Consider the following 13995-nt stretch of genomic DNA (forward strand, 5'->3'; position numbering starts at 1 on the left):
GAGGTGTGATGGGGCGTCGCCTTCCCCTGATCGCAGGGTTGTCTCCCACCCCTGAGGACACCCAGACTGTGAGAGAGGGCAGGCCGGGCTGAGGGACTCCCCCTCCAGTGCATGAATTTTCATGCACTGGGCCTCTAGTCTCAATATAATAAAAGCCAAATCATTATGCTGTACATCTAAATCTAATGTAATATCATATATTAATTATACTCAACTTTTAAAAGTTAAAAGAAGTCCTACATAGAGCCAAAATGCCTAGGTGTACATACCCTCAGTCAGTAGGAGCGGGCTGCCCTGGGAAGAACATGACCTCCACAGCTGCAGGCTATTCTCTGCAGCTGACACAAAAGGAGCTCTCACTAGAGGCTACCAGTGGACCACATCTGGAAGGTACACTGAAATACCTACAACAATAACTCATATAAATGCTTCAGTTTGAGGAGATTATGAATAAAGCTGCTATCAATATATTTTTAAAAGGGAAAATGGAAAAAATTAATATTTAAAAATCCAATTTTGTAATAAACTTTTTAAATAGACAAACTACCAAGTTCTAAAAGGAAAGTTCAAGTCCTAGCTGGTTTGGTTCAGTGGACAGAGGTCAGCCTGCAGACTGAAGGGTCCCAGGTTTGATTCTGGTTAAGGGCACATGCCAGGGTTGTGGGATTGGTCCCAGTGGGAGGCATGCAGGAGGCAGCCAATCAATGATTCTCTCTCATCATTAATGTTTCTATCTCTCTCTTCCTCTCTGAAATCAATAAAAAAATTTTTTTTAAAATAAAAGGAAAGTTCAAGGAAAATGAAAACCACATACAATCAGAGACACAATCCTACTATATTTCTGATATTACAGAATCTCCTTTAATGTTGGTTACGTCCAGATTTAGGTTGTTTTTCTAGTGACTTAGTGGCACCTAGTGTCATTTCTTGGTATAGCAAACAAGAGTTTCAAAATATGTCAGGTTTTTTGGTTTTATTATTTGTAAGACAATATCTCTGGTCAAATTGGTAGGAAAGGAACAGAAATTATAGGTGTATTGACAACACTAAAATACTAATTAATTAATCCATTTAAGGTCTGTTACAATCATGACGGAGGAAACAACAACACATAATAAATGAACAAGCAGAACAGAAAACAACTCAGGGTGATAAGGGCCTGGGGCAGGGAGCAGTCTAGGGGGAAAGGGGACATATTAATACTTTCAACAATAAAGAATTATTTTAAAAAGAAGAGAAAAGCTCACAGGTACAGAGAATATTTTGACAGTTGACAGATGGGAGGGGAGTTGGAGGGATGGGTGAAAAGGTGAAGGTATTAAGAAGTACACATTGGAAGTTACAGAATAGTCACAGGTTTTAAAAGTACAGCATAGGTAATATAGTCAATAATATTGTAACTATGCATGGTGTCAGATTGGCACTAGATTTATTGGGATGATCACTTAGTAAGTTATATAATATCCAATCACTGGGTTGTACACCTGAAACTAATATAATTCTGTATATCAACTGTAATGAAAAATTAAAAAGTATTTAAAGTAAAAAAACAAAAGCGTTGAAGTACCTGAATGACCATTATTTTGATTTTATAATCCTTATTTTTAAGTATTGAGATAAAACTTTTAGAAATAAGTTATTTTAAACATTATTATAACAAGGGTAGTTAAGCCTAAATATAGCAATAAATTCATAATTTTTAAATGTATTTGATGATAAGAATCATAAGGCACATTTGTATAAAATAGTACAGTTTTCTATGTTCCTATTGCAGACCTAATGAATTAGAATCTTTAGGTAAGGAGTCTGAAACTTTCATTTAATTTTTTTTTATTCATATATATATACTCATGTACTCTCTGTATATTGTTCACGTTCAATTACAAAACACAACTCTAATTCAACTTAAAAACTTAACGTAGGATATATTAAAAATCACATAAAAATCCCTGCTAATCTAAGCTTTGTTTTTTTTTTGTTTTTTTTTTTAATTTTTTTATTGCTTAAAGTATTACAAAGGGTATTACATATGTGTCCATTTTATCCCCCCGCCCTAGACAGTCCCCCAGCCTCCCCTATCCCCCAGTGTCTTATGTCCATTGGTTATGCTTATACGCATGCATACAAGTCCTTTAGTTGATCTCTTACCCCCCTACCTCCTGCCCCCCAACCCTCCCCGGCCTTCCCACTGCAGTTTGACAATCTGTTTGAGGCAGCTCTGCCTCTGAATCTATTATTGTTCAAAAGTTTATAATGGTCTCTATTATCCATGAATGAGTGAGATCATGTGGTATTTTTCCTTCATTGACTGGCTTATTTCACTTAGCATAATGCTCTCCAGTTCCATCCATGACGTTGCAAATGGTAAGAGTTCCTTCCTTTTTAGAGCAGCATAGTATTCCATCGTGTAGATGTACCACAGTTTTCTAATCCATTCATCTACTGATGGGCACTTAGGCTGTTTCCAAATCTTAGCTATGGTGAATTGTGCTGCTATGAACATAGGGGTGCATATATCTTTTCTGATTGGTGTTTCTGGTTTCTTGGGATATATTCCTAGAAGTGGGATCACAGGGTCAAATGGGAGTTCCATTTTCAGTTTTTTAAGGAAACTCCATACTGTCTTCCATAGTGGCTGCACCAGTCTGCATTCCCACCAGCAGTGCACAAGTGTTCCTTTTTCTCCACATCCTCTCCAGCACTTGTCGTTTGCTGATTTGTTGATGATAGCCAGTCTGACAGGTGTGAGATGGTACCTCATTGTTGTTTTGATTTGCATCTCTCGGATGATTAGTGACTTTGAGCATGTTTTCATATGTCTCTTGGCTTTCTGAATGTCCTCTTTTGAAAGGTGTCTAATTAGGTCCTTTGCCCATTTTTTGAGTGGATTGTTTATCTTCCTTTTGTTAAGTTGTATGAGTTCCCTATAGATTTTGGAGATTAGGCCCTTATCAGATATGACATTGGCAAATATGTTTTCCCACACAGTGGGTTTTCTCGTTGTTTTGTTGATGGTTTCTTTTGCTGTGCAGAAGCTTTTTATTTTGATGTAGTCCCATTTGTTCATTTTCTCTTTAGTTTCAAGTGCCCTAGGAGCTGTATCAGTGAAGAAATTGCTTCGGCATATGTCTGAGATTTTGTTGCCTTTGGATTCTTCTAGAATTTTTATGGTTTCCTGTCGTACATTTAAGTCCTTTATCCATTTTGAGTTTATTTTTGTGTATGGTGTAAGTTGGTGGTCTAGTTTCATTTTCTTGCATATATTTGTCCAATTTTCCCAACACCATTTATTGAAGAGACTATCTTGGCTCCATTGTATGTTCTTGCCTCCTTTGTCAAATATTAATTGAGCATATTGGTTCGGGCCGATTTCTGGGCTCTCTATTCTATTCCATTGATCTATATGCCTATTCTTGTGCCAGTACCAGGCAGTTTTGAGAACAGTGGCTTTGTAATACAACTTGATATCTGGTATTGAGATCCCACCTACTTTGTTCTTTTTCAGGATTGCTGCAGCTATTCTGGGTCTTTTTTTATTCCAGATGAATTTTTGGAGAGTTCGTTCTAGATCTCTGAAGTATGCCGTTGGTATTTTAATGGGAAGTGCATTGAATTTATAGATTGCTTTGGGTAGTATGGACATTTTAATGATGTTGATTCTACCAATCCATGAACACGGTATGTTCTTCCATCTGTTTATGTCTTCCTCTATATCTTTTTTCAACGTCCTGTAGTTTTCTGAGTAGAGGTCTTTTACCTCTTTAGTTAAGATTATTCCTAGGTAGCTTAGTTTTTTTGGTGCGATGGTAAACGGGATTGTTTTTATAATCTCTCTTTCTGAAAGTTCACTATTGGTGTATAGAAATGCCTCAGATTTCTTGGGGTTAATTTTGTATCCTGCTACATTGCCAAATTCATGTATTAAGTCTAGTAGCTTTTTGATGGAGTCTCTAGGGTTTTGTATGTATAATATCATGTCGTCTGCAAATAAGGACAGTTTTACTTCCTCTTTTCCAATTTGGATGCCTTTTATTTCTTCTTCTTGCCGAATTGCAATGGCTAACACTTCCAGTACTATGTTGAACAGGAGTGGTGAGAGGGGGCATCCCTGTCTTGTTCCTGTTCTTAGGGGAAATGGTGTGAGTTTTTGTCCATTGAGAATGATGTTGGCTGTGGGCCTGTCATATATGGCTTTTATTATGTTGAGGTATGATCCTCCTACTCCCACCTTGCTGAGAGTTTTTATCAAAAATGGGTGTTGAATTTTGTCAAATGCTTTTTCTGCATCAATTGATATGACCATGTGGTTTTTTTCTTTCAATTTGTTTATGTGATGTATCACGTTTATTGATTTGCGGATATTGTACCATCCTTGCATCCCTGGGATAAATCCTACTTGGTCATGGTGTATGATCTTTCTGATGTACTGCTGGATCCGATTTGCTAAGATTTTGTTGAGGATTTTGGCATCTATGTTCATGAGGGATATTGGCCTGTAATTCTCTTTCATTGTGTTGTCTTTACCTGGTTTTGGTATTAGGGTGATGCTGGCTTCATAGAATGAGCTTGGAAGTGTTCCTTCCTCTTGAATTTTTTGTAGTAGTCTGAGGAGGATAGGTTTTAGTTCTTCCTTGAATGTTTGGTAAAACTCCCCTGTGAAGCCGTCTGGTCCTGGGCTTTTGTTTGCTGGAAGCTTTTTGATGACTGCTTCAATTTCTTCCATAGTTATTGGCCTGTTGAGATTTTTAGATTCTTCCTGATTGAGTTTTGGAATGTTGTATTTTTCTAGGAATTTGTCCATTTCCTCCAGGTTGTCTAGTTTGTTGGAGTAGAGCTGTCCATAGTATTTTTTAACAATCATTTGTATTTCTGTGGGGTCTGTTGTTATTTCACCTCTTTCATTTCTGATTTTGTTTATTTGGGTCCTCTCTCTTTGCTTCTTGGTGAGTCTGGCTAGAGGTTTGTCAATCTTGTTTATCCTTTCGAAGAACCAGCTCTTGGTTTCATTGATTTTCTGTATTATTTTTTTGGTCTCTATGTTATTTATTTCTGCTCTAATCTTTATTATCTCCTTCCTTCTGCTCACTCTGGGGTTTTCTTGTTGCTCTCTTTCTAATTCTTTGAGTTGTAGAGTTAGCTGATTTACTACCATTTTTTCTTGTTTTTTGAGATAGGCCTGTAGAGCTATAAACTTCCCTCTCAGGACTGCTTTCATTGTGTCCCATAGGTTTTGGATTGTTGTGTTTTCATTGTCATTAGTTTCCAGGATGTTTTGAATTTCTTCTTTGATTTCATTGGTAACCCAATCAATATTTAATAGCATGCTATTCAGCTTCCAGGTGTTTGAGTATTTTGGGTTGTTTTTATTGCAGTTTATTTCTAATATTATGCCATCGTGGTCTGCGAAGACGCTTTTTATGATTTCAATCTTCTTGAATTTGGGGATACTTTGCTTGTGACCCAATATATGGTCTATTTTTGAATATGTGTCATGAGCACTTGAGTAGAATGTATATTCCGTGGCACTGGGGTGAAGTGTTCTGAAGATGTCTATTAAGTCCATCTGATCTAGTGAGTCATTTAGTATTGCTGTATCTTTGCTGATTGTTTGTCTAGAGGACTTATCCAGTGATGACAGTGGTGTATTAAAGTCCCCTACTATGATTGTATTGTTGTCAATCTCTCCTTTGATATCTTCCAGAAGATTTTTTATGTATTTGGGTGCTCCTGCATTGGGTGCATATATGTTTATCAGGGTTATATCTTCTTGTTGTATTGATCCTTTTAGTATTATGAAGTGGCCTTCCGTATCTCTTGTTATGGCCTTCACTTTGAGGTCTATTTTGTCCGATATAAGTATTGCTACCCCAGCTTTCTTTTCTTTTCCATTAGCCTGAAAGATAGTTTTCCATCCCTTCACTTTCAGTCTGTGTGAGTCCTTTCTAATGAGGTGGGTCTCTTGTAGACAGCAAATGTATGGGTCATGATTTTTTATCCATTCAGCCACTCGATATCTTTTGGTTGGAGCATTTAGCCCGTTTACATTTAAAGTTATTATTGAAAGGTACTTGTTTGTAGCCATTTCTTTTTGTGTGTGTGTGGCTGTTTTCTTTCTGGGATTTTTATTTCTTCTTTTTACACCAGTCCCTTTAGCATTTCTTGCATTGCTGGCTTGGTGGTGATAAACTCCCTTAGCCTTTTTTTGTCTGTGAAGCTTCTTATTTCCCCTTCAATTTTGAATGATAGCCTTGCTGGATAGAGTATTCTTGGATTCAGTCCTTTGCTTTGCATCACTTTGTAAATTTCCGTCCATTCTTTTCTGGCCTGATGTGTTTCTGTTGAGAAATCATTTGATAATCTAATGGGAGATCCCTTGTATGTAACTTTCCGTCTCTCTCTTGCAGCCTGTAAGATTCTCTCTTTGTCCTGAACATTTGCCATGGTAATTATGATGTGTCTTGGTGTGGGTCTTTTCGGGTTCACCTTGCTTGGGACTCTCTGGGCTTGTGTGACTTTTTTCTTCCCCACCTCAGGGAAGTTTTCTGATATTATTTCTTCCAATAGGTTTTCTAATCCTTGTTCCTCTTTCTGTTGTTCTGGCACCCCTATTATTCGTATGTTGTTTCGTTTCATGTTGTCCCAAAGCTCCCTTAGGCTCTCCTCCTGTCTTTTAATTTTTTTCTCCAACTGAAGTACAGTTTGGGTGTGTTTTGCTTCCCTGTCTTCTAATTCACTAATTCGGTCTTCCGCTTCTCCTAGTCTACTGTTGATACTTTCAATGGTGTTCTTTATTGCAGCTATATCGTACTTCATTTCTTCTTGGGTCTTAGTTAAGTTGTCGATTTTTTCATCTGTTTCTTCTTGCTTCTTGGATAAGTTGTCGATTTTTTCCTCCATCCGGTGTATGCACTCTAGGACCCTTATTCTGAATTCTTTTTCTGTCATGTTGTATGCCTCTGTATCACTTAGCTGCTTTTCTGGTGAGTCCTCCTTTTCTTTCCTTTGGGGATTTCTTTGTCTACCCATGTTTGATCTCACTGACGTATATAGATATTGAGTCGTTCAGTGGCTGCTCCCTAGGTGGCAGTGGCTCCTCGGGCTGTGGTTGCTCCTTGGGCGGTTGTGGTAGCAGCTGCTCCTCTGTTGTTAGCGGGTCTTCTGATGGGTGCTGTTCACAGCTGTTGTGGCTCTTCTGGCTGGTGGAGGGAGGCTTCACCCACAGCAGCTGTTCCTCAGACAGAGCGTGTGGAGATCAGGAGGCCGCTGTTGCTTGGATCTGCTGCGTTGATTTAAAGGCACAAAATACAACACAACAAGGCACAACGTACCAGGCACTGAACACAAATGAATTACGGTATTAATAACCCCAAATAAAGATGGCCACCCAAGCTAAGAGAGTTGGGGGGTAAGGAAGAAAGAAGAGAAAAAGATAGAGAGAAAAACAGAAAAAAAAGAGAAAAAAAAAAGAAGAAGAAAAAGAAAAAAAAAGAAAAATAGAATGAAGTAGAAGAGGGGAGGAGACTATTCATATGAGGAGAAAACTCCGATAGAACCGCCACTAATCCCAACAAATTCCAGCAACGGATCTCTGGAGTGAATACAAACTACAAACAGCCAATAATATCAAGTGAGGCAAGGGAAAGCAGAAGCACAAAAATAACTGGCCGGGGGTGGGGTGGGGAGGGGGAATGGGAGACAGAAAAAGAAAAAGAAAAAGCAGAACAACCTCACATACAATCCTTAAAGAAAAGAAAAGAAAAGAAAAAAACAACACAATATACTCAACAATCGAGCAAGCAACAACAGAACAATAGAGAAAAGGAGAGAATAAAAAATTTGGATAGTGAAGAAAGATAAGGGAGAGGTGGATAAGGATTTAGAGCAGGTGATTGGAAAAGGGATATATAAGTAGGGTGAAATTTAGACAGGGCGTATGAAGAATAGGAAAAATCTAAAGCAGGAATAGGGTAAGAGAAACAGGACAGCAAAAGGGGAAAAGTGGGGAAGAGAGTTTTAGCACAGCAGCACAATTGAGGTAGAGGAAAATGATGCTAAAGGAACGATGAAAATAGAATGGAGAACCTTAGTCCCAAAATAAAATAAAGAGAAAATAAAATGACACTTTAAAAAAAAAATGGTAAAATGGCAGCAGTAATAATACTGGTTAAAAATAAAAATGTAGTAATTAAAAGGGTAATATCAGGTGATGAAAAAAGAAAATAAATGGTTTCTTAGTTAAAAGGTGAAACAATAATTAAAAAAAAATAATTAAAAAAAAAATGGGCTGTAATGAAGGTGCTTCAGATCTTATGCTCCTCTTTTTGGCACACCAGGTATTCAGGAGAATGTTGAATTTTCCTCTGATACACTGTTCCTCTGTGTTGTAAGCCACAGTCCTGATTTTAAGGCAGGCTACATTGGTTTCCCAGACAGCCCTTATCTGTATTTACAGAAGAGTCAGTTCATGGCTCTGCCTCTGGGTGGCAGTGCGTCGGGATTGACCTCCGAGGGTATAGGACCTCTCTGACCAGGTGTTCTCTATTGTACCGGAAGCTGGTTTGGGAATGTCCTCCGCCCAGAGCTGGTTTTCCAGTAGTCACTCCCCGCTCTGTTTCCCAGGCTCCCCCAAAACAGCCTTCCCTTACAAGCTCTGTGACTGACCCCAACTGGGTAGTCCCTTGCACTGGGTTCAACAATCAAACGCACAGATTTAAGAGCCTGGGAAGTTGTGCGAACTCGCAATGCTTCACCTTCCAAATCTGCGCGAAGTCTCTGCGCGCGCTCTGGCTCCTGGCACCGAGTAGCCGGCAAACTGGCGCAATCTGAGGCTGCCCGTTTGTGTCCCGTCCAACTGTGGGCTTATTTATAGCGTTCCCTTCTGCCAGCAGCCCTGGGGGTGCCCTTCCACACTCGTGGGTCACGCTGGCTCCAACGGCCGCGGTCTTTGTGGGGCGCAGAGCCCCCACCCCCCTGCGCGCGTTCCACTCTCCAACCTAAACTGCAAACCACACCTTTGGGGAAAGTCTAACCTTTCTGTGGGGAGAAGCAGAGTTCCTCTGAGTTCACGTAGTCGCGCTGCTTGAGAGCCGTTGTTGCCGAGTTAGTAGCTGGTCTCTGGATGCCGGCGACAGTCACCCAAGATGGCACGATCTCCGCGGCTGTGCCGGCGCACCTGGAGAGGTTTCAGCCTCAGCCTCTAACCGTTCCCTTTATCTAGGATTTCTCTGTCTTTCCTGGCTGCAGACTGTCTCAGCTGAATCTCCTCTGCTTATTCGGGCTGTATGCTACCCGTTTCAGCTGCCCGCCCTTATCTGCTCCGGGGACAAGGCACCGACACGTCTGTCTAAACCTCCGCCATTTTCTCTCCCCCAAGGCTAAAAAAAATGAAGCTTTGTTTTTTTTAATCTGTAAAGAGGGTGAAAATGGTTGTACTTAAGTAATGATTGGCAGTAATCATTCAATCATGTATGTGAAACCCCTAGCACAGTGTCTAGCAAAAAATAAGAGCTTATATAATGTCAGTTGTGATTATTGCTTATCATTATCACAGTGATTTCATTCTTGTAATTTATATAGTTGTTTAAGAAATAACTCACAATAGACAATTTTCTACAATTATTAAGACTACAGAGAAATTAAACTGTGAAATAAAATAAGTTGTACCCATGTCTTATGTTTGTTTTTATAAATCTTGAAATAACCACTTTTGAAAGGTTTTTATTAAACCTCAAAGAGTTATACCACCACCTTGTGGCAAAATGACTGTATAGCAAAGGCAACAATTTACCATCCCGTTCCTTAGTTATTATGGAAAAAGAAATCATTATACAAGTGAGGAAACAAATGCAATTCTACAAATATTGGCCAATAAATGCCAATGAATGAATGAACATATAAATCTCTAAAAATGGTAAAATTTAGAAACAAAATATTAACTTGAGAATTGCAAATCTTTCAGAGGCCAGAGTCTGTCAAGTTACTGTGATGCCAGGTGTGCAAGTTGCCCCTGGGCCTGCAGAGAGACAAGTGAATAGCTGCAATTTGAACTTTGAAAAGTCAGAGCTGTTGGGGTGTTAAGTGTCCAGGTTAGAGGCAACTCCCCGCAGATGTCATACAACTCATCTTAGGTAGGATATTAGACAAGTGTGTAAGCCAACTGGTGCTCACCATAGCCTATCTGTGGATGTGTACAACACATAAACAATGCACATTTCTAAAAATTAATGCATATGTATGTTTTTAAAATCCTCACAAACATTTAAAATGAGCTTTACATAGAATCCATCCTAATACTTCCACTTCCCATCCTAACAATTTTCAAAATGAGGGGATAATTGATTTAGTATGGCAGCACAACTTTCATTAACATTTTACATGTCAGTTTCAATGTTCAAAATGAATATATAAAAATCAAACATATATGTGATCTACCATTACTGTGAACTACATTGCTATTTTTATTGGTCAACTTTCATCAGCTCAAATGTAGATTTTGCTGCTATTGATATTTTTCTGACCAGATGAAATTAATTTTAAAAAGCCATGTGATATTTAATAATTAAGTAAATGCTTCTCAGCATTTTCTGTATTTTTTTAAATGAAGCTTCTCTGAACACACCTTGAAATTTCCTATTTAATTCTCGCCCATTGGTATCCAATTATCACTCTGTTAACATGTACACTCATAATGGCTTCCTGAATTTATCATTATTGGGGGATTATCCATGAATGTGGCGATGTGGACAGGAACAGTTCCTAATTTGCAGTTTTCTGAATTTAGAGAACCACAATAGTCCACAAACCAATATAATTTGAAAAAAATTCCTGTGTGTTTTTTAAAAAACAGCTTTAAAAATTGAACATAGAAAGATTATTTCCAGCAACAAAAAATGAAAGCCTCTGGGCTATTGTACTGGATAATGAGATGATACAAGGTTCAACGAAGCTTATTTATTACTCAATGATTATTAAAAACTTTCTAGTTACAATGCATCATGTCATCCACATATACTCTTCAAGTTGTACTTTGGAAATTATGGCTTTTAATGAGCTTCTTGGACAGGGACAAGAAAAAGAAAACATACAATGGGAACAATTCTAATGCAAAATAGCAACTGCTAACCCTTCAGCATTTACTCTAATTACTCCCTTGCTACTAACTCTCTCCCTGACTATATTTAACACAATGTGACTATATTCAGATTTGTATCTGATTCTAAAAATGCAAAAATGTTTAATATGAGTTTATTTACTTTGACTTGGTGAGGTTTGTACTTTCCTATATTTTTCTTCCCTCCACCCACCACCAAACTTGCTGCTGTATTTGATAAAGTGAATTTCAAGAACACAGTGAAGGATTTTTGTGTGAGTGCCTCCCACATCTCACTGTCACTTTTTAAAAAAAACAGATCTCTGTTATTTGGGACTTCACAATTGGTGTTCTGAACACCCCAATTCCAACAGGTAGAAGAAGGGTGTTTCCTACCACCAAGAAATTCTCTGGACACCAACTGGGTGTCCTACATTCAATCCAACCTGTCACTATTTATCCAGATTCCCTGGGTTAAGGGTTCAGTCCTACAAAATTGGTTCCCCTACCCCAGCCCCAAACACACACATACTTCAGATGCAAATCAAAAGTGCAAGTTGTCACTTGTGCTTCTGACCCATCAGCTGTAGATCAGAGGTTCCAACCACTCCTTACTTGGGTTCCATTAATTTGCAAGAACAGCTCACAGAACTCAGAAAAACTGTTTACTCACTACATTACTAGTTTATTATAAAAGAAGATGCCATAGGAACAGCCAAATGAAAGAAATGCATAAGGAAAAGTATGAGGAAAGGTTGGGATGCACCCATGCTCCCTCCAGATGTGCCAATTTCCCCAAATCTTCTCACGCTCAACAACCTGGAAACTCTCTGAACATGTCCCTTTGGGTTTTTATGGAGACTTCAATACATAGGCATGGCTGATTAAATCACTGGCCTTTGTGTGTGTGTGTGTGTGTGTTTTCAGTTACAGTGGCTTTCAATATTTTATGGTTTCAGGTATACAGCATAGTGGTTAGACATTTATATAACTTATGAAATGATCCTTTGGTAAGTCTAGTACCCACCTGGCACCATGCATAGTTATTACAAAATTGTTGACTGTATTTCCTATGCTGTACTTCACACCCTTGTGACTATTTTGCAATTGCCAATTTGTACCTCTGTTTTTTGTAACTATGCATTTGTTTGTTTTGTTTCTTTTGCTTTTTAGACTCCATATATAAGTGAAATCATATAGTATTTATCTTCTGTCTGATCTATTTCACTTAGCATAATACCCTCTAGATAGAACCATCCATGTTGTCCCAAATGATAAGATTTCAGTCTTTTTTTATGGCCAAATAATATACCATAGTCTTTGAATTTCACTCTTTTTAGGTATACTGCATATGAGAAAGTTACAGTCTTACTATTTTAATGCAGATACAGACTTTGGAATATGACTAGACAGGTGTAAATACTAGCTCTGCCATTCATTGGCTATGTAACTCTGATAGATTATGTTGTCGTTCTGAGTTCTAATTTCCTCATTTTAAAATGGAAATTCTAATACATACTGTCAGTGTGTTGTAAAGATTATAAAATTTGTATAATATAGTAGATACTGAACAAATTATTATTATTGCTATTAGTTTAGATTAGTTGGGAAAGGAAAATAAATGCATCTTATTATATCCAAATTTTCTAGCATGTGATGCTTCCTTAACTATTTTTTTTACTGTACAAGTCCTCTTGGAAGCAATTTATTTGGTATCAGGAATAATTGTCTTTTTTAAAATATCAAAAGCTTTTTTTTAGTTTTTATTGAATTTATTGGGGTGTCATTGGTTAATAAAATTACATGTTTCAGGTGCACAATCTATACAGATAGTATTGTATTTGTGTGTGCACCATCCCATGTAAAGTCTCCTTCCATCACTATATCACCCTTTAGCCTCTTCTACCTCCACCAAACCTCACTTCCCTCTGGTAATCATCATACTGATGTCTGTGTTTAAACCAGGGGTGGGCAAACTTTTTGACTCGAGGGCCACAATGGGTTCTTAAACTGGACCGGAGGGCCGGAACAAAAGCATGGATGGAGTGTTTGTGTGAACTAATATAAATTCAAAGTAAACATCATTACATAAAAGGGTACGGTCTTTTTTTTTTTTTAGTTTTATTCATTTCAAACGGGCCGGATCCGGCCCGCGGGCCATAGTTTGCCCACGGCTGGTTTAAACTCTTAAACTTACAGTTTTCTTATTTGTTTGTTATTTGGACATAACATACAATGGAATAGCTTTGGGATGTCCTTAACAAACTGCAAATAGCTCATTTTCTGTTTTCCACTGGAATGGCTTTGGGGATCCTTTTAGGACAGCCTGAGTAGATATTGGTGGTGTTAAAAAGTATAAAGTATTGATCTTGGTTCATATTAAATGCAATTTTCTTTAAACAAGGGACTCACCCACCATCACAACTACACTTTTTGCATAAAGAAACCTTTTGTAGAAGACAAAGTTCTCCATAAAATGTTGGGAGGTAGAAGTAGGGGAGGGTTCATTTGTATGGGATACATACATCTTCTATGTATATATTTATATACTAGAGGCCTGGTGCACAAAATTTGTGCACTCGGCTGCAGGGGTTGGGGAGGGGGGTCCCTTCAGCATGGCCTGTGCCCTTTCACAGTCCAGGAGCCCTTGGGTGATGTCCAACTGCTGCGGAGGCGGAAGAGGCTCCTGCCACCGCCGCTGCGCTCGCCAGCCATGAGCCCAGCGTCTGGTTGAGCGGTGCTCCCTCTGTGGGAGCGCACTGACCACCAGGGGGCAGCTCCTGCATTGAGCGTCTGACCCCAGGTAGTCAGTGTGCATCATAGCGACCGGTCATTCTGCCATTTGGATTTGCATATTAGCCTTTTGTTATATAGGATAGCTGAAGAGAAAATTAAAATACTTTATT

Source organism: Myotis nattereri, assembly GCF_964212035.1.
Source record: "Myotis nattereri genome assembly, chromosome: 11".
NCBI classification, from domain to species: Eukaryota; Metazoa; Chordata; class Mammalia; order Chiroptera; family Vespertilionidae; genus Myotis; species Myotis nattereri.